Genomic DNA, 26,558 nt, shown 5'->3' with positions numbered 1-26,558 from the left:
CTCAGGACAGGCTCCACAGACCCAGAGCTGGACAGGGGGAGGCGTGTGCGGGTGATTCCCTGAGGGTGCTGGCCAGTGGTTTTACAGGGAGTCGAATTCAGTCTGATAACAGGAAGGGGGGGTGCTCTGCAGTGGGATCTCACTGTAGGGTCTCCATCCTTGAAGCGAGGGAGCTGGGCTTCTGTGTCAGGGTCTTCCTCATTGCTGGCTCACTGTGATGGAGTGGAGTGGGGCGGGGCAGGGTCCTAGGGGTGTGTGTGTGTGTGTGTGTGTGTGTGTGTGTGTGTGCATAGTGACCATGCCGGTCTAGTCCCCGAGCGCTGTTTTCTCTTTCAGATGAACACTGACGCTTGTCCACTCAAGGGAAGGTGTGCTTCCTGGTGAACTAGCTCGTGTGCTGGGATGACAGGTCCTTGTGCCGGTTTGAAGAACAGAATAGGAGCATCAGAGAAGGGGGTTGTGTGCCATGCTTGCCTCTGGAAAGTGGAGTTACAATTTACTGGGGCACTGGCTTATCTTCTGCCTCTCCCTCATTCTCCTTCTTTCTCCCTTTTTCTAAAAGACCTGGAAGTCTCCCTCTATATTTCTGGCTTGGCTAATGTCTTACAAGGATCCCTGGATTACATTATCTTTGATTAGGAACCTCCTGCAGACCAGGGATACGTCCAAAGGGGAGGTTCAGTCGGAGGCTCCCTCCTCAGGTTTATAGCTCTTTGAGGGCAAGCACTAGGGCTTCCTGTCTGGTATAGTGGTTTCCTAGGGTAGTAGATGCATGTCTTGCAGCATCTAGGGATGCTCCAAGAGGGGGCAGGGTCCGTGTCTCCTCATCAGGCAGGAAGCTTCCTGGAATAGGGGCTGTGTCTCTCCCATCAGACAGGGAGCTTCTTGTAAAAGGGGCTGTGTTTCCTCTATCAGAAAGGGAGCTCCCTGGGGGCAGGGGCCATGTCTCCCCCATCAGAGAGGGAACTTGGGGGCAGCTTCTGTATCTGTCCATCAGACTGGCATCTCTAGAGGTGCAGCTGTCTCCTCTGTGAAACGGAACTAGTGTATCTTGGTGGTGACTGATTTGAGCCACATCCTTCCATCAGGATGTGAAAAGCCTGGGTGTTCATTTTTAAAGCCAATTCCTTTCTTCTGGGTGAGGGAAGCTGTGAGCCATTTAATTGTTTCTGGAAGCACCATTCCTTAGCATTTGGGTCTTTCTTTGGATCAAGAAGCAGAGGAGAAAACAAATAGATGTTCCTCCTTTGAAGACAGGGGGCTGTGAGTGGGCTGTAGCAATAGCTCCCAGGGAGCTGGGTGCAGGGTGGGGGCCCGGCAGAGACGGGCATAGATGCACTGGGGTGTAGCACCATGCTTTCTTGCTCAAAGGAAAAGAGATTAGGATTGAGGTCACTTGGAGGAGTGGAAAATGGCCTTCTGATGAGGAGCCCCAGCATGGGGGTTGGGGTGCTCACTGAGAGGGCTAGAAATGTTCCTATGAGCCTGGTGGGTATGTGAGGGATGTTGCACTGAGTCTTTCCTATCCCTCTTTCTCTTTGTCTAAACTCGTTTCTCTCCTGGGGGTTCAGGGCTCTGCCTTGTACCTCAAAATCCTTTATGCTCATTATCCTCTGAGGTCTGTGGATAGGAGGTCTTCCCCGTCTTGCAGATGAAGAAACTGGGGGTTAGGGAGAGGAAATAACTTGTTGCATGGTATACACAGCTGGAGAGTGACAGAGCAGGGATCAGATTGTAGATTTTGAAGCAAAGCCCTTTCTCCATCACACCATATCCAAATGCCATTTTGCCAAATGAGCAGCTAGTACCAACTCATAGGCTCATTTGATAATTGCAGTTTGTAAAGGGGCAGAGGATAGTACAGAGAAAAGGGCCCATGCTGAATTCAGATGAATTCATCTACCAGCCAGGATCTTAAGGTGAGTCACTTGGGGTTACTGAAACTCATCCCTAACCATGCTGGTCCTCCTTGCTTTACAGGACAGCTGAGAGGCTTAGCTGGTGTAATGTGGTGGTTTGGAGCCTTACAGGTGGAGGGCAAATCCTGGCTCTGGTACCTTCTAGCTATGTGATCTTGGGCAAATCATGCAGCCTTTTAGAGCCTCAGCCTTGTCTTCTGTAGACTGGGAGTATGATACAGCCTATATTTTAGGATTGCTATGAATAGTTTAGCAGAATGCCTTTTCCATTTGTTGAGCTGCTGTTTAGTAGGTTTCCTTAAGAGTGTAACCCAGTTTTCAGCGTGAGTTTCCCAGATCCTTGTGATCTAGGGAAGAGATGCTCCATTGCCACTCCCATGCTCTCCTCAAAATTTCCGCAACCTGATGGTGGTATGGGGTTCATCTGGACTGGGTTGATGGCTCAGTCTGAAGCCATCTTGACATCAGAGCCTCTCCCCAAACTGCCCCCCCACCATCATTCCTGGACCTCATCCCATTTAGCCTTTCACCATTCTAGGAGTAAAGTCGACCCTAGTCTTCCCATGGTGCCCTTTCTGCGGCACCTTCCCCATGGCATTGTCCCCATGGCACCCCTCTGTGGTTGCCTGGCTGGCTTCAGTGGTCTCAGACCCTCAGCGCCCAGGTCCCACAAGCGGTATATCAAAGGCTTTTCTCCCGCTTGAGACAGTTCCCTCCCTAAGGAATTCTGGTGCCAGCTGTTAACATAATGGATTTTTCCACTCAACTGTGTGATGCCGAGCATCAATTGAAACCCCTGAGTTAGAGCTTAGAGTCAGGAGGGACCTTACACGTCAGCTGAATCCTTTGTGCTTTGGCCTTGAGAGTGTGTCTCTAATAAATAAAATGACCATTTTGAAGAGCAGGCTTCCTCCAGCCTGGGCTCCGACAGGAAATGTGGTCCCCACTGCAAGACAGGACAGCAGAATAGGGTTTGCGATTTTGGGGGGCTATAGTTAAAACAGGGAAAGTGCTCGGGTCCTCCTTCTGAGGCAGCCCTGGTGGCCTGGTCTGGGGGAGGAGACCATGACTGGTCTCTCCCTAAAAGTCCAGCCAGGCTGTTTTCATCCCCCTTAGCAGGTCCTCTCCAGGCTGCAGTGTTAAAATCTCCCCTGTGAGCGCTCCAAGAGGTGAGGTTGGAATACAATTGCAGCAGGAGGGACAATAAATAAGCCAATTTATTTTATCTCACCTGCTTGGAGTTGGGGTATTTCTTAAATGGAAACAAGCAAATTTATGCAAATTACATGCAAATTAGACCCTTCCTGGATTAATAGAAAGGAAATTGAAGTTCTGGGTAGTGCCCAGGGCCTGCATAAGGTGTATTGTGAATCTCAGTATGCCATGCGGGGTGGGAGAATGGAGGCACTCTGGGGACGGTGTGCATGTTCTGAGATCCCTGAGTGGGGTAGCAAGGGTCAGATCATCTGGAATGTCCCTCTGGGGTGGGGGGGTCTCAGGTGGACCAGCATTTCTGAACAGGTCACTGACTGGCATTTTGAATGATCTGTGTACTCACCCTTTCCCTCACTCCTTGCCCATCCTACCTACCTGGGACCTTGCTCAGTTCAGTTGTAGACCTGTTGGAGGAAGGCTTCCCCCGACCCCCAGCTCTTCCTCTACCACAAAGGGTTGCTCTTGCCAATCCCCGTGGAGGGACATCCTACATTATTCTTTGCGTCTGTCTTCGACAACCCTTTAGGAAATCTCCACTTAGTGTTCACCCTGAATCCTACCAGCTACAGAGTAACGTGTACTTTCATGTTTATATCCTAAGTGGAGACAGAGTATCATTGTCCTTGACCATGGCTTCACGTTGGAATCACTTAGAAAGCCTTTAATATGCTGAGATTCTGATTTGATTGCTCTGGGGATCCACATGGGCTCTGGGAATTTTCAAAGCTTTGTGATGATTCCAGAGTGCAGCCTGGTTGAAAATTACTGGCCCAGCAGTTCACTGGTAGGATGGACATATAATGACTGTGACTTCCCTAGTTGTTCCTTGGAGCCATTAAGGGCCACAGGCGTTGAGCACCTGCTAAGTGCAAGGGGTCTAGATGCACTGGCTCTCGCAACCCTCTCAGAAGTCTTGCCAGGTGAGGATCTTCCTCCTCTCCCACCATGAGGATTTAAACAGGCTCAGGGAGGTGACATTTCTTTCCCAGCATCGCTCAGGACCGAAGCAGCAGAGGCAGGACTCAAACTGGGGTCTTTCGGACTGGAGCCCCCCTGCTCCTGCTGTCCCCTCCCCTGGTCCTCCTGGAGGTTGGCCCAGGAGAGCAGGGAGATAAAAGGGCCTCAGTGCATCTTTGTGCAGGAGGGCAGGGCTCCAGGCCCGGGTTTGGGCTTACTGTTTCCCAGCTTTGTGACCTTGGGCTGAGCCCTTCCTGGCCCCAGCCACTCCGGGCCTACCACAGGGACTGCAGTGGGGAGCCCACTGTGGGGTAGGTGTGAGGATTAAATAAAAAACGAGATGGTGCTTTGTAAACCATGAAATGGGACGCCCACATTAATTATGTTTCTCGAACCTCCCTTTCTCACTGCCAGGGGTGACCACTGCCTCCCTCCCGTCCAGCCCCACCAGACACACAGGTGTTTTGAACATTTGACTCACTTGGTCTCCCCTTTCCTCTGCCAGAGGACTCTGCTTTATCCTCTCCGCTCGACAGAACACAAGCCGCTGTCTCCCTGCGAGAGTCGGGTGGTAATTAGGTTAAATAATTTAAAGTAACTTTTAATTTTTAAATAATTCCAATTTGCCTTTGTGCAGTGTACGTTTCTTCCCTCCCCCACTCCTCCTCCACCACCGCCTTCCTTGGCTGATTTGTTTGTTAGTTTATTTATTTATTTATTTATTTAAAAGTTTGGGGTTTTTTTTTTTTTTTTTTCCTTTTTCCCCCTGGATAACCAATTTGCTCCGAATGGCAGCTAGCCAGTTCGATTCAGAATAACCACAGATTGTAAGGCGAAGGCAGGAGGCAAAATCTGCTGACTGGGAAACGTCTGAAAGGCAGCTTTGCCCAAACCACCCCCCACCCCTCGGGAAAGGAGGATAAAGAAAAGACGCACAGGCTGTGGTTAACCTTCGATTTTCTGCAAGGTGGAGGCTAGGAGAAGCCGGGTGCACAGAGGTGCTGGTGGTGGGGAGGGGGGCACAGGGAGCAGAGGGGCAGATCCTCGGAAGAGGCTGCGCACTGGGCTTAAGGGCCCCCCCTTCCATTTGGAGCGGCAGCACCTGGGGTCCTCTCCGCCCCCCAGCCTTGGGCTCCCCATCTGTGGAGTGGGCGCACCAGCACCTTCCCCATGGCCTGGAAGGTCGAGCAGGCTCTGACAGGCAGTGAATGCTCGCTGTGGGATCCAGGACCTGGGAGCAAAGAAACCCTTTGGGGTGGAGACAGAGAGCTGGTAACCTGGCAAGGGCTTTTCTTTCTGCCTTTTTAGATTGTAAGTGTTCACAGAATTTTATTTATTTTGAACTTTTTATATAGAAATTAATTCATGTTTATAGGAATGTTACAGAAATTGAGGTTAACATTTTACCATGCTTTCTGGTTCTTTCGTTCTTAACAGGAAGGGGTTTTGCCCCCACTTTGTAATGCCTGGAGATAGTTCTGTTGTCACTCCTGAGTGGGGGATGGGAATCCATAAGGTAGAGTCCAGGAATCCTGCTTAACATCTTAGGATGCCCAGAAACCGCACCCCACAACCCCTTACCCCCACACAGAATGATTTAGCCCAAAATGTCCGCAGTGCCCAGGCTGAGAAACCCAGTGGAGCGTGTGTGTGTGTGTGTGTGTGTGTGTGTGTGTGTGTGTATATCCAAACTGTTGAATAGTTGTGGATGCAATGCTCCTTTATCCCTAAATATTTCTTTCTTTTTTTTTTTAAGATTTTATTTATTTATTTGATACAGAGTACGATCACAAGTAGGCAGAGAGGCAGGCAGAGAGAGAGGAGGAAGCAGGCTCCCCGCTGAGCAGAGAGCCCGATTCGGGGCTCCATACCAGGACCCTGAGATCATGACCTGAGCTCGAGGCAGAGGCTTAACTCATTGAGCCACGCAGGCACCCCATCCCTAAATATTTTAATGTGTATTTCCTAAAAGCAAGGGCATTCTCTTACATAACCATAGCTCAGTTATCAAAACATCATGGACTTGACATCGATACCGGGAAGCTGAAGTCTGATGCTGGCAGGAGTCTTCGGGGAGCATGTGGGACTCAGTGTAAAGGGCACTGGAATCGGTCATGGAAGCGATGGAAGCCTGGGCTCTAGTCTGTGGAGGTCAAGTCACACTACCCTTGACAATCTTTTGTGGTTTTCCTCCCCGCAGACTGGGGCTGACAGAGGTTCTACTGCCCTCCTCCCAGGACTGTGGGTGAGGGGACATAGATGGGAGAGGAGGGGCTTTGCCTGTGAATCCCGGGGATGGCTATCATGTTGCCCACTCCAGTTGGAGCCCTCCTGCTGGGATTAGAGGTTGGCTGTGAGGAGCTGCCTCCGGCTGGTCTCTGGTGGTGGAACTCCAGCTGTGACCAGGCTTGGGGCTGTTGACAGAAATTCTGGTTCCAAGGGAACACTTGGGCTAGGCCCCCAGACCCTGCAGGGGAGCCGCTTTCTTTCCTTTGGAAGGAGGTGACCTTGACCTGGGCTTGCTGCTTGGGCTGCCCCATAGTACAGAGAGCGGGCAGAGGCCAGGGACGGGGAGGAAGGAGCTGCTGTGCCTGGGTGGCCGAAGACAGAGAAATGCTTGGCCACACATATTCCTAGATTCTCCTTTCTCTCGAGGACGAGAACGTGCTTCATTTTTCACCGAAAAGCCTTTTGTAACCTCTGTGTTGGAATTGTCCCAAAACAGTATGTTTTAAAATTTGGAATTGGAAAGAAGAAACAAACATTTATTAACTGCTTTCCGTGTAGTTACTTTCATATTCACCGCTTTTCATTCTCCCTCATATCTTGTGAGAGTGATAGTAATTAATACATTTGTTAGGAAAGGAAAACTGGTTGGGGCACCTGGGTGGCTCAGTCGGTTAAGTGGCAGACTGTTGATTTGAGCTCAGGTCTTGCTCTCAGGGTTGCGAGATTGAGCCCTGCGACTCTGTGCTGGGCGTGTAGCCTGCTTGGGAGTCTCTCTCTCTCTCTCTCCCTCTGCCTCTTACCCCTCACTCCCCTCTCCCTGGCAGAGGGTGAAGAAAGAAATGAAACCAGGCTCAGAGAGGTTGAATAACTCACTCAAGGTCACACAGCTGACAAACTGGCAGAACTAGGATTAAAATGTAGATGGCATTTTCTTCAAAGCTACTTTTGCTTCTGGTTTAAGCTCTGGCTCAGCCGTCACTAGCTCTGTGACCTTGGCTAAGTTACTTAACCTCTCTGAGCCCATTTCCTCATTACGAGAAGGGTGATAATCATGCCTGTCCTAGCTGCCAAATAGGACAGAGGGAAAGTGCTTTATAAATTGTCCATCAGTTAGCATTTTGTTATTGGCATGAGGGGAATTTGCCTTAGGGCTTCCTTCCTCATGCACCCATTGTGTGAATAGATGGCGGCTCAGCAAGGGAATTGGCTTAGCAGGGCGAGGACCACTCAGTGACAGGCAGGGTCCCCTAGTGATGGAGACGGGGAGTACACCCATGACTAGACACATGTCAGGTGCTCTGTGCCTTTTCTTGAGGATGAACTCCCACTGGAGTTCCCTGTCCCCATCCTTCTTTCTGGAAGCCATGTTTGGTGACCTCTATGCCTTCAGAGAATGACGCCAGCTCCGTCAGCACAGGGACAGAGAAGGGAGGCCTATAGCATCACCACCCTTTGTGGCTTACAATAGAAGCCATTGCAGACTGCCCGGGTGTGGGCTACTTCTGCACAAACTCTGGGCTGTGGACCGCACCACAGACCTCGAGGGCAGCTCACCGTGAACCCCTCTCCCTGCCTCCCGGAGGGTCTGTATGTACAATTCTTTCCCTTCCCTGCACCATCTGAAGTGATGGAGAAGTCTAAGAATTACGGAGTCTTGTCAGGGAGCACCCTGGGTCTGGGGGTCCTGGGCACCTCACTCTTCTCCATGTCCCCCTCTGGCTGGGCAGAACTGAACTTATGAGGAAGGGTCCAGAGGGCTGCTTCCCCCCACCCCAGGAGCTACTGAGGGGGTCCTGACATCTAGATAGGATTTGGGCAGGAGGTGACCAGGTGTGCTGATGGGAAAGGTAGCTCTGTGGCAAAGAGAAGGGCAGGAGTGGTGGCTGCGTGGCGGCTGTTTGGGGTTAGTCTAGCCCTCTGGATCGCGATGCCTCTCTGGCTAACCCTTTAAGCCCTTTAATTTCTAGGGCTCTCTGCACCCTGTTGCCAGGTTCTGCTTCTGATGAGCTGGTCTGCCTGGTGCCTGGCTGCCGACTGGGCATCTGACTCACTGCCCGTGACCTTTGACTCCTGTGAGGCACCCCTGTCTCTTCTGGCCTCTCTGCTGCCTGGCTACTCCCTACCAGCACCCTCTTTTTGGGGTGGCCTCCTCTGGTCTCCTGAGTCTACCCTGGGCCACCCTGGGCTGGCAGTGAGTCCCAAGGCTTGGCTGTCTTGCCTGAGGGGACTTTTGTTTGGGTCCAGATCGTCCTCTGAAACTTATCTTCCCACTCTCATCGGTATTGCCGGAGTTTGGGATACAAGCCCAGAAAGGAAATAATTACATAGAAACACAGTGGTGTTGAAATTGTGGAAAGAAAAAAAGCCTACAAAAGCCAATTTGCTGTTTACTTTATGCAAAGTGTGCTTTGAAAGGAAGGTTAGGGATCAGGTTGGACGTGAGGGAGAACTTTCAGATCAGCCTGTGTTCCTGGTGGATCTTCTCTGCGGCAGCAGGCGCTGGCAGAGGGCAGTGTAGTACAGGGATGGGGGCAAATGAGCTACTGGCCCGAACCTGGAAATGTCTTTGCCTAGCAATGGCCAAAGTCCTTTTGGAAGGTTCACCACTCTCGCAACAAATGAGGGAGCACATCCTATGTGTTCCGCCCTGTGTTTGGTGCTGGGCACAGAGGTGAGCAAAAAGGACATGGCTCCCCCTCCCAGGGCTCACAGTGCGGTGGGAGAGGCAGGCATGAGTCATGGTGATAGACTGGTGTATGTGCGTGGAAGGCAAGGAACATGGTTCCAGAAAGGTGTAGAGCAAAGGAGCCTGGGCAGGGGGGCTGGTTTCTTGGGGAAAGGACACCTGAGCTGACATGAGGATGTGTAGGAGTTCACCAGGCAAGACGGATGGGGAGGAGGTAAGTCGAGTGAGCCTTGTAGATCGAGATTCAGAGTGGGTGGAAAGGTGGTGTTTTGGGAGAAGTAAAAGGAAGCATGACAGCGTGGAGAGAGGACGGGGTGCAAGAGAGGTTGGGGGAAGCAGGTGGGAGGCAGAGGTGGGATGGGCGAGGAGAGGACGAGGGTAGAGTTGGCATGGATTCCCAAGCAGGCAGGGGTGAGAGGATGGTGGGCCTGAGGTGGGAGGGGTGGAGGCGATGGGGGGACCGGTTCCGAGGTGGGAGTGCGGGCGAGCTAGAAAGCTGTTCCTCTCAGCATGAAGTGCAAACAGGGCATCCTCAGTGGGGGTGGGGAGGAAGGATGCGGATCCTTTTCTGTTTGTTTTCAGCTTTGTTGCAGTATAAGTGATGCACCAGAAACTACCCATATTTGCAGTATACAGTTTGACGAGTGTTGACATATGTATATGCCTGGAAAACCCATCACTGTACTCAAGATCGTGAATCTCTCCACTATCCCGGAAAGTTTCCTCCGTAATCCACCCATTCCCCTCAGCCCCATGTCCAGGCGACCACTGATGAGCCTTTTGTCCTCAAGGATTAGTGTGCACGTTCTAGAAGCTTATACAAGTGGAAGCATACATTAGATAATGTACTCGTTTGTCTATCCTCGTGCAGGCAGCACAATTATTTTGAAATTTATCCATTGGACAGGTAGTCTTTTACTTGGACGTTGCTCCTCATTTTTTATAGAGGGTAAATCTCTTAAGCCTTTGCTGCCCATAGCGAGGTCTGTGGACCAGCAGCCTCTCTGTCACCCAGGGGCTTGTGAGTGATACAGAACTTCAGGCCCCGAGGGCTCAGAAGCTGCATTTTAACCAGATCCTTGGGACACTGGTTCGCACGTTAGTGTTTGAGGAGCCCTGTCTCTGGCTCTCGGGACCTCAGTTGCTTCCTCTCCTTGTTTGTGGATTACATACAGGTGCAAGGAGCTGAGTTAATTCCACTCAGTCACTCATGGTCAATGTCAGCCTTCGTGTGGCCTTTCTTTCTTGTGGCTTCCATTGTGTACTTTCTCTGCTCTCCATCCTCACCTTCGTTACCCTCCCCCTAGAGTTACTCCCTCTCACGGGTTCAGAATTTGTTCTAAAATAGGCACACATCATTCTAGAATAGTGTCATTCTCTGCAAGCACCTGTTTTAAATTCACACACGTTTAGCTGCGCTGCAGACCTTCGTTCCCAGCTTCTCTTGATCACCACCACGGTTTTGGACCCGCCCTCTTGCTCTAGGAAGAGTCAGTGTGCATGGTTTCTTACTGATGCCAAGTTCTCTCTAGAGTGTTTCTACAACCTGTTTCTCATCCATTCTGTCAGGGAAGGGCGAGGGACAGCTAAGGATGTGTCCAGGTCCCCACTGCTACCCATAGCTTTGTCCTCATAGCCTGACCCTCAGTCTCCATCTTTGCAAGTGTCTTTGGCTAAATGACCCGAGTTGCCTGCAGTTCTGACTCCAATTGCTTCTTTTGCTGGTGGAAAGACCTCAGCAAACTGTCAGGCAGAAGATCTAAATAGTTATGTTTTTCTTTGAATTAAGTTTCCGGCTGTCACAGCCCATGGTCTGAAATCCTTTGATAGCCAAAGTCCCTGAGACCTTTTCTTTTCCCTTGAGCGCCTGAAGTACCTTAACTTCTGATTTTTTTTTTCTTCCTGTGAATAATACACCAGCTGCTCCAGGGAGCTGACTGTTGCACCAGTTTGCAGCGCTGTTTAAAATCCCGATTCTGCAAACTCCTCAGAACGGAGAGACAGTTCCTACTCCTGTGTAATCATTTATAGATCAGGTAATGATTTCCCTCTTGGCTTAATGACAGTTCTGTTCTTGGGAAAGCTGGTCAGCGTGTCAAATATTGCTGATGTCCCCTGGGAGATCAAGCACCGTGGCTCTATCTGCTGTTCCTTCTCACCCTTGGCACCTACAGTGGGGGAGAAAAGTCACTTTGTTCAAAAGGATCTCAGGACCAGTGAGAGGGTGGAGGGTATGAGGAATGGAAGACTTGATTTGCCTTTGTCTCAGGAAGCATTTGCCTGCTTCCCTCCCTGTTCTAGTTGCTGGTTGTCTTGAGAGGGGCTGCCTTGAAGAAGAGGAGGCTGGGAGTTTTGGGAGGGGGTTCTTCTGTATAAGGGGAGCCACGTGTTGACTTTTCACTGGAATCCAGCAGCTAAGAGAGATTCTACCATGTGCCAGGATCTGTGCTGATTTCATGAGGCTCAGGCTAGAAGGCTTGACTGGTTGGTTCTAGAGGATGTTCCTCTGGGAAAATGTTAGTGGGACTCTATCTCTTTTGGGGGCAAATTGGTCAGCAGTGGAGGAACCCAAAAGACGTGAGAGGTCAGTTCCTCTGGACTGTTGTGAGACTGAGTTCTGCACTCAGCAGATACAGCGCCCCTCTGCCAGCATCACACCTGAACAAAAATTTGTTTAAGAGGGTTGTCTGGGGGTGCCTGGGTGGTTCACTGGGTTAAGCCTCTGCCTGCGGCTCGGGTCATGATCTCAGGATCCTGGGATCGAGTCCTGCGTCGGGTTCTCTGCTCAGCAGGGAGCCTGCTTCCCCCTCTCTCTGTCTCTGCCTGTCTCTCTGCCTACTTGTGATCTCTCTGTGTCAAATAAATAAATAAAGTCTTTTAAAAAGAAAAAAAAAAAAGAGGGTTGTCTGGGTGGCTCAGTTGGTTAAGCATCCGACTCTTGATTACAGTCCCGGTCTTGATCTCAGGGTCTTGATCCCAGGGTTGTGAGTTCAGGTCCTGCTTTGGACCAATGCTGGGTGTGAAGCCTACTTTAAAAAAGACATAAACAAAACTTAGTCAAGAAAAACCAGTCAAGAATAAATGAAACAAGATGGGATTGGGAGGGAGACAAACCATAAGTGACTCTTAATCTCACAAAACAAACTGAGGGTTGCCGGGGGGAGGGGGTTGGGGAGAAGGGGGTGGGATTATGGACATTGGGGAGGGTATGTGATTTGGTGAGTGCTGTGAAGTGTGTAAACCTGGTGATTCACAGACCTGGGGATAAAAATATATGTATATAAAAAATATATGTTTATAAAAAATAAAAAATTAAAAAAAAAAATAAAAAAAAAAAAAAAAAAAAAAAAAAGAAAAACCAGTCAGTGCCAGGGGTTGCCAAGGGTGGTTTGTGGATCTGTGTTAGACTGTGATCACATTTTCACAGATGGGATTGGGAAAATAAAACAAGGTAGTGAGTTCTTCATGAAGCTAAATTTATTGACTCTGAAGGACTATACTTTACGATTGTCACCTTATATCCCAAGTGTTTGTGAAATTGGGATGATAGTAGAGGATAGAAGATGACTGCAATGTCTTTATGTGGCTAAAAGTTGTCAACTCTCTGTCAGGCACACGCACGTGTGTGTATGTGTGTGTGTGTGTGTGTGTGTGTGTGTGTCTGTGTGTGTGCACGTGCGCTCATGCAGGCAGCTGTGCATAAATTTTACTTGTCTGTGAACTTCCAAAGTCTGAACACTCAACTCTGGAATCAGACATACTGTGCTTTGATTCTTAGCTTCTTCCCCGAATGAATATGTTAACACATTGTATCCAGTTTGTGCCTAAGTAATGTTACTTTGTTTCTAATAATAGTGTTTGCTAAGATCAAAAACTTACCTTTGGAAAAGGAGCACACTCCACAAATTAGGTTAATTTAGCAATCATCAACATTTTAATGAATATATTCTGTTAAAACTTGCATAAGTAAAAATGTAAATGAGCAGTAGCCTGAGGGGCAGCTGAGTGGTCAGCTGAGAATAATCGAGATTCATAGGGTTCTTCTTTTGTTGTGGGTGTGGGGTCACTATGGCCAGACACCCTGGGACAGGGGCTGGGACCGAAGGAGCCTCCTAGGTGCTCTGTTCCTTTACTATATTTAAATGGACAGCCCGTGTGAGATCGTAATTAAATTGTGGTCGTAGAGGAAGACAGCTTAACTAGAACCCCTCATGCTACACACTCCAGAATTTAATTTTCCAAATAAACTGAATGTGGCTTTGATGCCCAGGGAGGATCAATAGAATGGAAATTGCTTGCAGTTTCCCCTAAAGTGTTACAATGGATTACTGCTCTCACATTTCCCCTCCATGCTCCTTTTCTTCCTGCCAGAGAGAGCCTGGTATTCATTCTAGACACACACTGTTTGAGGAAATAGAAAAAAAAAAAAAAAAAAACAAAACCATAAATGAATAAGAAAGGGTACCACAAGCCATTCTGAAGAGGAAGATGGGACCATGTCCTCCTGCCTGTGAGGTGAGTGAGGGCTCCTGGGTGCCTGTGAGGGAGAAAGCATCCCCATCTCATTCTGTGAGGCTTAGGGAGAGGTGGGGGGAGGGGGAGCTTCAGGTGCTCTGGGAAGGGACTTGGAGAGTCTGCTTTCCATCAGGTCACCTTCCCAGGGAGGCCACACTGGAAGGCCCGCCCAATGTCAGGTCCCAGCTGAGAGTGCTGCTGCTGCCAGGAACCTCACTGACTGCTGATCCCCTTCGGAATCTTAGAGAATGTTCTAACTCCTTTACTTCCTCTCTGAATAGTGAGGTCAGGAAGGAGAGCAGGTCAGAATGGGGGAGCCTAAGCTTGCTGTGGGCTTCTCTCCTCCCCTCCTCTGCTGTATGGCAGAGGATCCAGAATCACCAGCCCCCCTACAGCTGGGGCTGGCAATGTCTCCTATGACTGACAGATTGACCATGTTCTGAGAGATGTGGGGAGCGAAAGTTCTAGAAATTTAATTAGTAGCAGTAGACACTGGCTACCCAAAGGCTGTAGAAATTTATGGGGTTTTTGTTTCCTTTTTGTCATGGAATAAGTTATCAGCATGTGTGTTGATTGATTTCTTGCTAAATCCCTGTCTTCAAGACACACACACACACACACCCCATTCTCACAGTTTGGAGTCCCTTGAAGCATTTTAATGAACTCCATTCCCGAGTCACTCTTTCTTCTCAGGGTAGAATCCCCACTGCACCCCCCAAACCTCCCAATTCTCTCCTGGTTCTGACTTCCAGACCTATAAGGGGTTGGTCCTTGTGGAGGGCCGGGACCTGGCTGAGGCCGGCAGAGCGCCTAGGACCGAACCAGTGAAGGTGGCCCCGGCTCTTGGGGTCTGCAGGTGGGGGGTTGGCACCCAAGGGCCAGCGCTGCCTTAAATTTTTCAGCCTTGGGTGCCTTGCTTTCCTAACTCTCACATCTCTGGAAGAGGCAAAGGTAGCCTCTGGGAATGGGTGGTGCTCTAAATGGACCGGGGACGACCCCACCCCAAAGTGATGTTAGTGGGAAGCACAGATTTTCACGTGGAGGCCCTCTATGTCCACTGTGGACGAAGAAGGGACTAGACGGGTGTTCTGGGCTCCCTACTCTGTCCAGTTTGAGGCACAACCTGTCCTCAGAGAAAAGCCCTCAAAACGACCGTTGAGTTGGGGACCCGGGCATATAGGGCACCCCGTGTTGCTTTTTGGAGCTCATGATATTTACAGGGCATCAGGGGAGGTGAAATTGGAAAAAAACACAAAAAACCCTAAACACAGCTGTTACTAATTTAAAATGTGACATTCCCCTCCGATTCCCCCGCCCTGGAACCGGAGGACAGGAATTATTGACTATGTGACACTGGAGTAGAAAGATTACCTTTGCATATTAAGTGAAGAGAAGAGTGATGCCTGAATGCTGGATGTAAGAGGGGATATTCGCCATGAAATTAAAGACCAAAAAAATGCAGTGGAAAATAATTATTGTCTATACATTATAGGCTTGACATATGGTAAGTTTTCTACTTTTAAAAGCCTCTTGTAATTTCTGGATAAGCTGTTCAGCTGTCTGGTTCCTGCTACCCTGCCCCCATCCCTGCCAGGCCTCGGTGCTGTCAGAGAAGGTCTTTTCTTGGCTTTTTAACCCCTTGTGGGGATTTTTCCAGCCCTGTATATGAATAATTTCTGGGAAGATGAGGACCCTAAAATGATCACTCGGGTTGGCTGAGCTCCCTTGAATCAAGACCGTAGAAATCTCCCAAACCTCAAAATGTTCTCTGGCTCTTTCTCCTCTACCTGCCGCCCCCCCCCCCCCCCGCGCCCTCAAGCTGTGACATCCTTGAACGGTAGGAATGAGCAACGGACAGATATCCCATCTTGTTGGCTACGGGGTGGTCAGTGATCACTGTCATTGTTTGAAGCTTAATGTCTCTAACCTGTCTCAGGTGTCCGATGATGGTTAGCTTGACTGTGTCCTTCTCAGATCCTGGTGGGTGACTGAAGTGTCCAGGACCAGGCAGACAGGAGGCCCTAGCTCATGGTCACTTGGGGTGAATCCGCATTCAGAACCACCAAGGAGTCTCCCCAGAGCGGAGGACCGGAGAAAGGGGTCTGACTCTATAGCAGGAAGGAATTAGGGATACTGGAGGAATAGAAACAAAGGTTAGCTTCTTGGTCAGAGCTGTTCAAAAGAACTTTCTGCGTTCTGGATTGCGTTGTGCTTTACCATAGCCACTGGCCCTGTGTGGCCATTGAGTTCTGGAAATGTGACTCCTGTGTCAGAGGATCTGAGTTCCAAATTTTATTTGCATTTGCTTAACTTGGGTTTAAGTAGCCACATGTGGCTACCAGATGGAACGGTGCAGTTCTAGAAAATTGAGGCTTGAAAGAAGATGGCATAGAGAGGAGGAGGATGCTGGCACAGGATGCCTCTGTCAGGGGTTGAGGACTCTAACTCCTTGGTGGGAGGAGCTGAGCCCTTCAGAGCAGCTTCTTCCAACAGCAGACACAGAGGGGGGTGCTGGGTGGGGTTTCCTCCCAGGGACTCTATTTCTGAAAAGGCAGTATGGAATCTGGTTGTCCAGAGTGTGGTACCTGGGCCACTGCTCTTCCTTCCCCCTGGAAAAATGCAGTCAAATCACTCCCAGCAGAAAGGCGGAACGGATCCACCCCTCCTTTGACAGAAGAGGCCAGGATGGGGAAGGGCTCAGTGGCAGGACTGGCCCAGGAGCTCTCTCATATACATGCCCCAATTCACAGGGGCCAGTTTTCTCTTGGTTACACCCTGGGCAGACACTTTTTCCCCCTCTTAGAAGGGGTGGAATGGGACAGTTCCCAGAGGCCTATGAGAGAGCCATCCTATCCCTCTCGCTTCAGCCCCTCTCCAGTCTCTGGCCTCAGTGACCTTTGGGGAGCCTTTTTGGGTGATGTCTATTCCGTCTGAAGGTGGCAAGGCAATAGGATTTGCTGCTGACTTTTTGGATTTGGGCCAGGTCATGTGAACTTGGCAGTTCCTTGGGGTTCCCAATCCTTGTGGAATAATTGACACCAAGCCAGAAGGAGGTGCCAAGAACAGACCACAAGGCCGGGAGTGGGAGACCTGTGACCAGAGCCCAGCGGGAGGGCCCTAGCTCAGGGAGAGAGTGCGCATGCGCACCGGTGGGAGAGCCTGCCAGACCTTTGGAAGACTGTTCGGAGGACAGGCTCCTGGTGATCAAAGGGAATACTGGCTTACTTGCTGGGATGACTGTTGACTGTGGCTAAGTGTGTGCAGACTCTGCGAGGGGCAGATGGCCAAGGTTGTCCCCCTGCTGTGGGAGGGCTCCCGTGGGTCTCAGCGGGAAGACGGGTCTGGGCACTACCAAAGAAGTCTCAGGGCTGGGGGTTGTCCCTCTGGACCTCGTTGGTCTCCTCCCCGTTGGACAGGGAGGGGAGGAGTCTGTCGTTCAGCCTCAGGTTTGTGGAATTGGCTGTTTATGTCCCCTCCTAGACAAACTCTAGGGCCTAGCCTTGCCCCTGGTCTCTTAAGGAGCTGGAATAGAAACTCACTGACTACACACTCATCTCCCGTAATGAAGGATTTAGGTAAAAAGAGAGAGGACTTTGCTAGAAATTTCGGTCTTCCAGTCTCTTGATTAGAGCTTTATGTGGCCCTGGATTCAGCATTTTCTTTTCTTTTTTAAAGATTTTATTTATTTATTTGACACAGAGAGATCACAAGTAGGCAAAGAGTCAGGCAGAGACAGCGGGAAGCAGGTTCCCTGCTGAACAGAGAGCTGGGTGCGGAGCTCAATCCCAGGACCCTGAGATCATGACCCAAGCCGAAGGCAGTGGCTTAACCCACTGAGCCACCCAGGTGCCCCAGGTTCAGCATTTTCAATAGGAGTTGCCCTGTTGCCCAACAAGGCAAATAAAAAACTAGGGAAAATGTCCCAGGCCACAGAGCTACCTGGAGTGGTTGCCGTAGCTTCTGGAAGGGGTTGCCAGGAGTGTCTGTGCTGAGTTGTTGTTACTGTCACTGGCAGGGACGGGTTCTAGGAGCCCCAGTGGTGTCTAGAACGTGTTTCTCCCAGTGTGGCTGGAATAAGAACTGTGGGAAGGAGTGCAGAGCAGTCAGGAGGGCAAAATCTTATTAGCCAGTCAGAAGACTGAGTTCTGGAGCCAGTCCTGCCATCAGCTCATGCGAGTGAGGACAAGCCCTGGTCTTCCCGGGGTCTCAGTTTCCTCACTGGTAACATGAGCCCTGTCGGGCAGGGTTCTAACAGGGTTCCAGTGGGAAGCAGGTGGCATGCTCAAACTGGGTCCCTAGAGGAGAGTTGACGGAAGGGCCTCGTACAAGGTTGTAGCCAGAGCAGAGGGAAGGCAGCCAAGGGCTGAGGGGGAGTGGGTGTTTCCAACCCTAGACCCAAAGAGGCACAGACGGGCCAGTGGACAGAGAGAGAAAGGGTGTGTGTATGGTGGGGAGGGTCACCTGACAGAAGCTGGGAACTTTTGAGCACAGGGAGCCGGAGGCAACCCTGCAGGGGCTGGTCAGGACGGTCCCATGAGCAGTCTGGCCTCATTCTCTTCTCTCCCGTCTGCTGCTGGGACTCCCCATTGGCCGAGCGCTAGCTGAGGCAGGGGACAAGGTTGCCCATTGACATTGTCCATGCAGGTCTGCCCCCTAGGCCACAGAGCAGGCTGGGGAGTGAATGGGTGTGTGTGTGTTGGCGGGGGATGTAGGGTGGGCAACATCCAGCCCATGAGGGACAGATGGGGTGGCCTTCCAGCTCCGGGATGGATGGAGAGGGAGGCAGGCAGGCAAGGCCCGGAGCAGGCACATATTGGTTCCGGCTGATATCCTGGGTCTCCGCTCTTGCAAGACAGTGCCTTCCCTGCCCGCTCAGAGGAAGGTGGCAGTCATTCTCCTGCAGAGCACACTTCCGACTCCTGCCTGGACCTGGAGGAGGCGGAGGGCCATCTCCCTCGCCGTGCCGTCCAGCGCCGCCATCCGTCACTCTGCCAGCCGTGTGAAGTAATGATAGATTAGTGCACATTAGGCCTCCCATCCTGCAGGCCTAAAAGCCGGGGCTTTACCAATCAGTGAGGGGGGAAGCAGTGCGAGGTGAGCGGGGTCTGCGCGGGGAGCTGGAGGCTCTGGGAATTAATAAGCACTTGGGGACGGCAGGGATATTGAACTCATTCCTTAAATCAATCCTTAACCAAGAAGGATGAGGGAATGAGATTTTGGACAATTAGTGGGTAATGACGACCTTGTGAAAGGAGCTATCGACAAAGGGTGTGAAGGTGGGAGTGGGTGGCCTGCGGTGGGGGATTGAAGAAAGCGCCAATGGCGAGGAGTCCGCAGGTCATCACCCTCCTGGAGGAGACAGTAGGCCAGTGCAGGGGTGCTGTCCATCCCGGAGGAGGAGGTCTCCGTATGGTCTTCTTCCTGGGTTAAAGAGGAGACCTGGACAGGGTGGCCTTCCACTCCTGCCACCTCTCCATCCCCTCCTCCAGAGACCCCCACATGCTGAGCACTTGGTGGTGCAAGGTTAGGGTCCCTGTGTCCTGGACAGAGCCCAGCCTCATTTCAGGTGAGGGACCCACAGTCTCCTCAGTCCCCAGAATCTCAGGGGGCTCTGTGGCAAGGGCCTTTCTCACTGTCTTCCATCAGCCTGATTTTACAGGGTCCCAGAGGTGAATGCCTTTCCTCTGACATTGTGGGGAGCTCAGGCCTCTTTCCAACTCTGAATTTTCTGGTCCCCTCTTCTTTTTGGCCTCCTTTTTGATGGATCAGGTACCTGTGCAGCCTGGCCTGAGATGTCCAGCAGAAACGCTGTCTGTTCCCCTTCCCCACTGAGCCTCTGCCATGGGGTCCCACCTCTGCACTGTGATCACCCATGGCTGCTGCACCAGAGACTTTGAAGGAGGAGTACCTTTGCTTTGAAGGAGCCTTCTTCAGTGGCTTCCTCAGAAAGCAGAGCCCGAGACAAGGATTCAGAACTTGTGATTTATCCTTGGGAAGGTTTTTCAGAAAGAAACCTGAGAGGGAGGGAGGGAAAACAGGAGTGGGGAGGGGAAGGAGCTGAGCAAGCTGTGACCTCAGGTAAGGCCTAGATGTGGCCTATCCCACTGGGGAAGGTTCTGGAGTCTGAACCAGAACTTAGAGTGAAATCCCCTGGTGGGAGTGGGCCAGCCTTTTGTACTGGTCAGTTGTGGACTAAGAGCTATGCGGAAGAGGTATTTACAAGCTCTTGGAGAGGGGGCTCCAGTGGGCTGAGGACAGTTCTTGGGGGATGGGTGGGAGGTAGGCATGGGGAGCCATCGGCCTTCAGCAACCCCCCACACCCACACCCCAGCACTGGGGACAAGGGCATCAGAATGTTCACTGCATGGGCTTTTCAGAGCCCCTGTGGCTCTCATTATATAAGGGATCATAATAATTTGAATCCCTTATGTTTGCCCAGCATTCACAAGCTATTAGATGCTTGCAAAAAATCACCTCATTTTATCCTTGCAGCTTAACTTACTTTGCAAGAAAGTTTTGATCTCTCCTCTGTAGACGAGAAGCCAAATGCACGCCCAGAGATGTAGTAGACGAGGAGGCTGGGACCGGAACCGTGGCGGTCACTGTGTTGATATAGTTCCAGTTGTCTGCCATCAAAGCTTTCCCCGTTAGAGGCGCTGCTCTCTGAGTGGGAGGAAGAAAGGACCCTCGATAAAGCATGTTACTAGTATCTTACACACATTTCCCCACTTACTCACTGCCTTTTTAGCAGTCTCCTCTGCAAAAGTTGGGATTCTGAGAGTTTTCCTCTCCGGACAAGAGCCCTGTAGGTTGAGAGGCATCTGGAAGGAAGCATCATCATGGCGCCAGTGCTCTCTCCAAGTTTCCCTCCACCTGTTCCATCTCTCCCTGTTGCCCACCCCAGTTCTTGACTCAAGCCTTATTACCTCTGGGATTATTATTATGATCCTGGAGAGGCCCCTGCATCTTTGGTGCAGCCTTTGAGATAGAAAGATAACCAAAAGGAGCCACACTTAATTGAAAACAAGTTAGATTTCCTTCTGGATTTCTTGGGGAAGATGGTCTTTTAGTAAATTACATCTGACAACCTAAAATAAATTGTGCAGAAGATTTATGCTTTCTGAAGACTTGCGAAGCCTAGCTCCTGAGACGGCAGGGTGAAGGGAACCTCTAGAAGGACTGGCTAATTGCAAAAATTAGCTGTGTGTGACTTACCCAGATGGTCTAGATGTTGCCTGTCTGGCTCCTGTTCTGCAGGGGGAGGTGGTGGATGGTGGGAAGGTACAGGACAGCACCGCCCGAGTCTCACCCAGTGACTTGGTGGGGGGTGGCGATATTCTAGTCTGGGATCCCTTCTTTCTAAACGTTAAGTATAAAAAATAAAATGAAACAAAGCAGGGCAAGGAAGCTTTAGATAAGGAACCAAGGACATGGCATCTTTGAAAGTTTTCCCAAAGGAGATGTCACTGTTAGCTAAGATCGCTGGAATTTACTTTAGCTATTACTATGGATGAATAATTATGGGCAAGCCAGCAAGTACTGTGGGTTCACAGCAGGTTAATTGGGAATAATGGGTTTCATTCCAAACTGTGAGAAATGATATTTGAGAGAGAGAGAGAGGTGGGGAAGGGGGAGAGAGAGAGAGAGAGAGAGAGAGGGGGGCTATGCTTGCCCTCATTGAGTACCAGCCTGTCCTTTCCTTGCACATTTGGCTCTGCTGGTCCTGACCAAGTCTCTAGAGTCCAGACATCTGGGTCTGATTCTTTGTTGGATAGAGAAGGTGTGTGTGTTTGTGTGTGTATGTGTGTGTGTGTGTGTGTGTAGGGGGTGGGGGATGGGGGCTGAAGCCAGCAAGATCAGGTGGCTTATTTGCATTGCTTTCCCTTCCTGAAATTGGGATGGGTGACCTGGCATTTGATCACTCAGCGCATGTGTTGTGAGGGCCTGTGACGGGCAAGACCGTGAAGGCACTGGGGCCTGAACCTCTCCGTGAGTCTGCACAGTGGTGAGTGGGAGAGGCAGCAAGGAGGGAGGCAGGCATGGACAAGCTCACTGCAGTCAAATAGATATACAGGGCCAGCCACAAAAGCCAGCTACATGGGTAATTTTAAATTTTCTCATAGCCTCATTAAAAAAGCTAAAAAGAACAAGTGATATTAATTTTAATAATGTATCTTCTTTAAGCCAGCATATCCAAAATATTGTCATTTCAACACGGAATCAATATAAAAATTTATTAAGGAGGTGTTTTATACTTACAGCACATCTGAATTCATATGAGTCACATTTCAAGTGCTCAGTAGGCCATCTGGCCAGTGGCTGCTGTATTGGACAGGGCAGGATGAGATCATCACTAATCCTGTGTGCATACACACACACACACACACACACACACATACACACACACCCAGTGTAGTGAGTGCTGCCAAGGAGAGGTTCCACACAGAGTGGAGCAGGGAGGCCTCCTAGTTGGGCACGGGCTGGAAGGGTCAGAGATGCAGTCTGGAGAGCAGCCAGCAGTGACCAAGGCCAGGGGGTTGAGGGAAAAGCATTCCAGGCAGGGGGAGCTGCGTGAGCAGCTTCAACTCCCATGGGCCAGGAGTTGAAGGAACCGAGAAGGCCAGGTAGTCAGAAAGGATGAGCTCAGGGAAGAGGAGTGGAGGCAAGGCTGCTGGGGGCAGACAGGAGCTTTCATGGCTTTGCAGGAAGCCAGGAGATTTGGGTTTTACTCTCAGAAAGGAGCTGGGAAGGAGGCAGAGGCGGGAGCTAAAGGATCAGCTTTGGCTCAGGAGGAAAGCAGGGGCCCATCAGCATGCTGCCAGCTGGGAGCGTTCCAGAGGCCAGGCCAGCCTCGGTCTGTCAGAGCTGCTGCCTGCCCCTGCCTGACTCCCAGAAACCAGGCTGAGAGGCACCAGTACAGGACAAGCTTACCCATATGTGGAGTGGGTCAGTGCAATTTTCCCTGAAGTTAGGGGTCTGGATGGGATCTCAGCTCCATTTCCTGGCTGTGCAAACTTGGGCAGGTCTCTCCCACTCCAGAGGCTTTCTTCGGCTTATAAAAATGAAGGGGGGTGAGGGGGGTGGTGGCATGTGGATGCACTGGGGGTCTAAAACCTCATGACAGTAGGCTAAGGTTCCCCTCTGGGTTGTCTTGGGCACCACCTCCCTTGTTCTGGTTGGCCCTGGACTTGGAAGGTTTCTTTCTCTGCTCCAAGGAGTGGGAGCAGTGGTCCAACACCCTGAAGCTGTTTGCCCCTGTCAAGGTTCCCAGTTGTGCTGTGACTCTGGCCACTGAAGCCACGTGGCCATGACAGGCAGGGCTGGGGCTGTGAGGAGAGAGGACGCCCCTTGGCCCTTAGCACTGGCTGCAGCCACAGTGGCCATGACCAATTTCATTGTGCCCAGGGGAGGGAGGATGGGATGGCAGGGAACCAGAAAGCCCCCTGCTGTGTTCTCCACCCTGCAGCTATAAGAGTCCTCACCTCGGGGTGCCTGGGTGGCTCAGTGGGTTAAGCCTCTACCTTCGGCTCAGGTCATGATCTCAGGGTCCTGGGATCGAGCCCCGCATTGGGCTCTCTGCTCTGCAGGGAGCCTGCTTCCTCCTCTCTCTCTGCCTGCCTCTCTGCCTACTTGTCCAATAAATAAATCTTTAAAAAAAAAATAAAAAGAGTCCTCACCTTCTCTTACACGTTCCCTCGCCAGATACATATCCAGGGTTGTTCCATGCCATGCAGCTGGACATGCCAGGGTGAGCGTGGCTAGGGTCAGGGAGAGCATCTTGGAGGAGATGATCTGAATGAAGAGCAGGAGGTGGATGTGGGAATTCTGGGGGAAAGTGCTTTCCAGGCAGAAAGGACTACCTGTGCAAAGGCCCTGAGGTGGGAATGAGTCTGCCTTGCTATAAGAACAGACAGAAGGTGCATCAAGATGGAGCAAAGAAAACATGGAGGGGGTGGTGTGAGATGAGCCCAGAGAGGTGGGCAGGAGCCAGACTATGGGGAACCCCCTAGACCTAGGAACCTGGTGACATCTTCAGGGTGGCAAATGAGGGGGGAGGGGAGGGCGAGGGAGAACCAAGTTCCGTGTTGTTATTGTGAGTTCGGGAAGTCTGTTAGGCATCCAGGGGAAAGTGTCCAGCAGGTGATTGGTGGCTCTGGATCTGGAACACAGGGACCAGGACCCTGCTGCTATAAATCTGGGTGTTGTCACTGTCCCAAAAGCATGTAAAGCCTGCGGTGGACCAGCACACCGAGGGAGTGGACATAGGCAGATGCAGACGGACTTCGAGACATTCACTTGCTCTGCCAGCCAGGGCAACCGCTCACACCTGAAGTGGTTCTGCCGAGGGTGCTGTCCTGGGTCTCAGCCATGCCTGGCTGCAGGCGTCTGTGGCAATTCCTGGGCAGAGCTGAGCCTTGGCAAGGTGTCTGTGGCCTGGCAGGATGTGGAGGGTGCAGGGAGAGAGAGAGAGAGAGAGAGAGAGAGCATGCCTTTGGGCTTCTGAGTCCTTCCCTACACTCTGGGATTATTGCAGCATCCAGAGGGAAGCTGGGAGCTTTTCTTCCTGCCTTTCCCAAGTACCCCCGCTCTGCTTAGCCTGGGAAATAGGGGACCCAAAGAGAGACAAAAGGAAGGGGGACAGAGAAGCAGAGACTGAGAAGGGCAGGGGGAAGCCCCAGCAGGGCTGCCAAGGGACCAGGAGGGACCCAAGACCAACTGGAGACAGCTGGGGAGGACAGGGGTTACAGGACGGGGAGGGCAAAGGAAGGACAGAAAGAGGGTTTGGAAAAAAAAAAAAAAAGAAAGAATGTTCTCTCTGGTGGTGGTGTTGGTGACTCGTTCCCTTTTTCTGCCTGGGAAGTAAACACCATCCCTAATCTCCTAAGTAAAGTATTCTTAAGTTTTAGACAAGGTCAGCTGCCCACCTCATGCCAGGAACTTGACCTACTCTCTTGCTACCTTCAGACCAGAAGATCAGGAGATTTATAGAATCTGCCCAAGACCCTGGGGGATTTGACGTGGTGGGGGTGGGATTCTATCAGATAGTTAAGTCAGGCCCCTGAGCTGTGCCATTCTACTTTGCATTTATTTCTCTCTGCACCCAAGCCCAAGTGCTTGGAAAATTAGGGCTTCAAAAATATTGTTTCTAGGGGTGCCTGGGTGGCTCAGGGGGTTAAAGCCTCTGCCTTCGGCTCAGATCATGATCCCAGGGTCCTGGGATCGAGCCCCACGTCGTCGGGCTCTCTGCTCTGCGGGGAGCCTGCTCTCTGCCCTGCCCCTGCCTGCCTCTCTGCCTACTTGTGATCTCTGTCTGTCAAATAAATAAAATCTTTTAAAGAAAAGAATATTATTTCTAGAGCGCTGTGAGGGGAAGGCCAGAGGTGTTACCCTAGTCTGAGAGGATGAGTCCGCACACACTCAGAGAAGGTGGCCAGCTCTCTTGGGTGTCCCGGCCAGCTGGCACTGGTGGGAAAGTAGGAAAGTTTGCTGGTGCTCTGTGTGCCTCCTGCCCCAGCCCCTCTCCCCCGGGGTGCCAGCTGTTGGCAGCTGCTGTTACCTGCCTGGGATCGGCAAACAGATGGCCCTGGGTTTCTGGGACAGTTCCAGTTGCAAATGTTCTCTTTAGTTGTCAGACAAATGTACTGCTTTTTAGTTCAGAAATTATGGAACACCTTATGCATGGCTCTAAATCCTGTCACCTCTGGTAGTTTCTGTCCCAGAAAGGTGTAGCCCCTAGAAAGGCAGGATGGTAATTTTTTTTTTTTTTCAGGTGGGAGGGGAGAGGCCAAGGGAGAAGGAGAGATAGAATCTTTAAGCAGGCTCTCCTCCAGCACAGAGCCCAGCACGGAGCCCAGCACGGGGCTCGATCTCACAACCCTAAGATCCTGACCTGAGCTGAAATCAAGAGTCAGACAATTAACTGACTGAGCCATCCAGGAGCCCCAGGCAGGGTGGTAATTTGTAAAGGCTGGTTGAGAATCAGGATTGGAGTCTGAATGGAGTCTGGAAGGGTCATTATAGAAGTTATCGCCGGTCCAAAACTGCACAGAGCCCACAGGAGATCGGTCAGACCCGGTGATAAAGATCTGGTGGATCAGAAATTATTGTCCCCATCTTACAAGCATGGAAAATATGGCTCAGAGAAAAGCTGTACTTGCCTAGGGCCCTTGGCAAGTCTGGGATGAAGCTAGAACTTGAACACAGATCCCCTAAGTCTTGGTTTAGCATTCTCTTCACTACCCATCCTCAAGAAGAAAGACCTTTCACGTAGGTCCAGTAGGATTGCCATGTACAGCCATCCAAGCTGTGCACTGCATAATTCCATTCACATTGTCAGTAATAGGAAAGGTGCCTGCAGAGTTGTGTGGTACAGCAATCCTGGGTTCAGCGCAGTTTGCCCCTTCTCTGTCCATTGCGCCTCCACCTTCAGTCCTTCCTGGCATGACTATAGAAGATGTAAAGAAGGGTGTCCATTCAGAAGTAGGTGTGATGGCTCTACCTTAGTGTTTCTAGCCTTGTTCGGGCCACACTGGGCTGCCTATCCCTGTCTAACAGCCCTGCTCCTGGGTATATGGTCCTTTCTCATCTGCTTATTCAGCACCATTTACTTCAGGGTGGGACTGGGTGGAGGTGGGTTTGGGGACTCTGGTGGGAAATGGGGCCAGCCGAAGGCCATATTGAGGGCTGCTTTCTCTTTATTCTCCCCTGTCCCCCACATGCAGCCCTGGAATTAAAAGTGTGACTCGAGCTCTTCTTAAATATGACACATCTGTTCCTCTTGGGCGGGGGTGAGGTGAGGGGGGAGAATTTATAGGTGAGAAACCAGCAGACTGATCCTCACTCTGCGCCAGTGGTCAGACTGTCGCTGATTGATGCTCCATGTACCGCACTGTCTGGACGGCTCCTTTTTATGGGCTCCGCCCGCCTTCCCATAACTCAGGAGGGAGGCTATAAATCCTCAGGGGCGGCCGAGCAATCCTCTATTAGGACAGCCACCTGGAGTTCCTGGCAAGTCCCTCTAGCCAGCAACACATCTC

At 51.1% G+C, this 26,558-nt stretch overlaps 1 protein-coding gene across 19 annotated transcripts in view; it reads left to right on the top strand.

Moving 5' to 3' along the window:
- The window catches only part of MEGF11 (multiple EGF like domains 11), a 343,613-nt gene that overhangs the window by 54,983 nt on the left and 262,072 nt on the right, over window positions 1–26,558 (top strand). Inside the window, exon 1 of one of the 19 annotated variants that reach the window (XM_059180855.1) lies at window positions 11,018–11,042. The exons of the other annotated variants lie outside the window; for them this stretch is intronic. The gene's annotated coding sequence lies outside the window, so the exon portion shown is untranslated. Of the gene's footprint in view, window positions 1–11,017; window positions 11,043–26,558 lie in introns of those variants that run through there. 19 annotated transcript variants of the gene reach the window in all.

This window comes from Mustela lutreola, chromosome 7 (assembly GCF_030435805.1).
Source record: "Mustela lutreola isolate mMusLut2 chromosome 7, mMusLut2.pri, whole genome shotgun sequence".
Classification (NCBI taxonomy): Eukaryota; Metazoa; Chordata; class Mammalia; order Carnivora; family Mustelidae; genus Mustela; species Mustela lutreola.
Note: the sequence above shows the minus strand (reverse complement) of the source record. Positions and strands in the feature narration are given on the sequence as shown.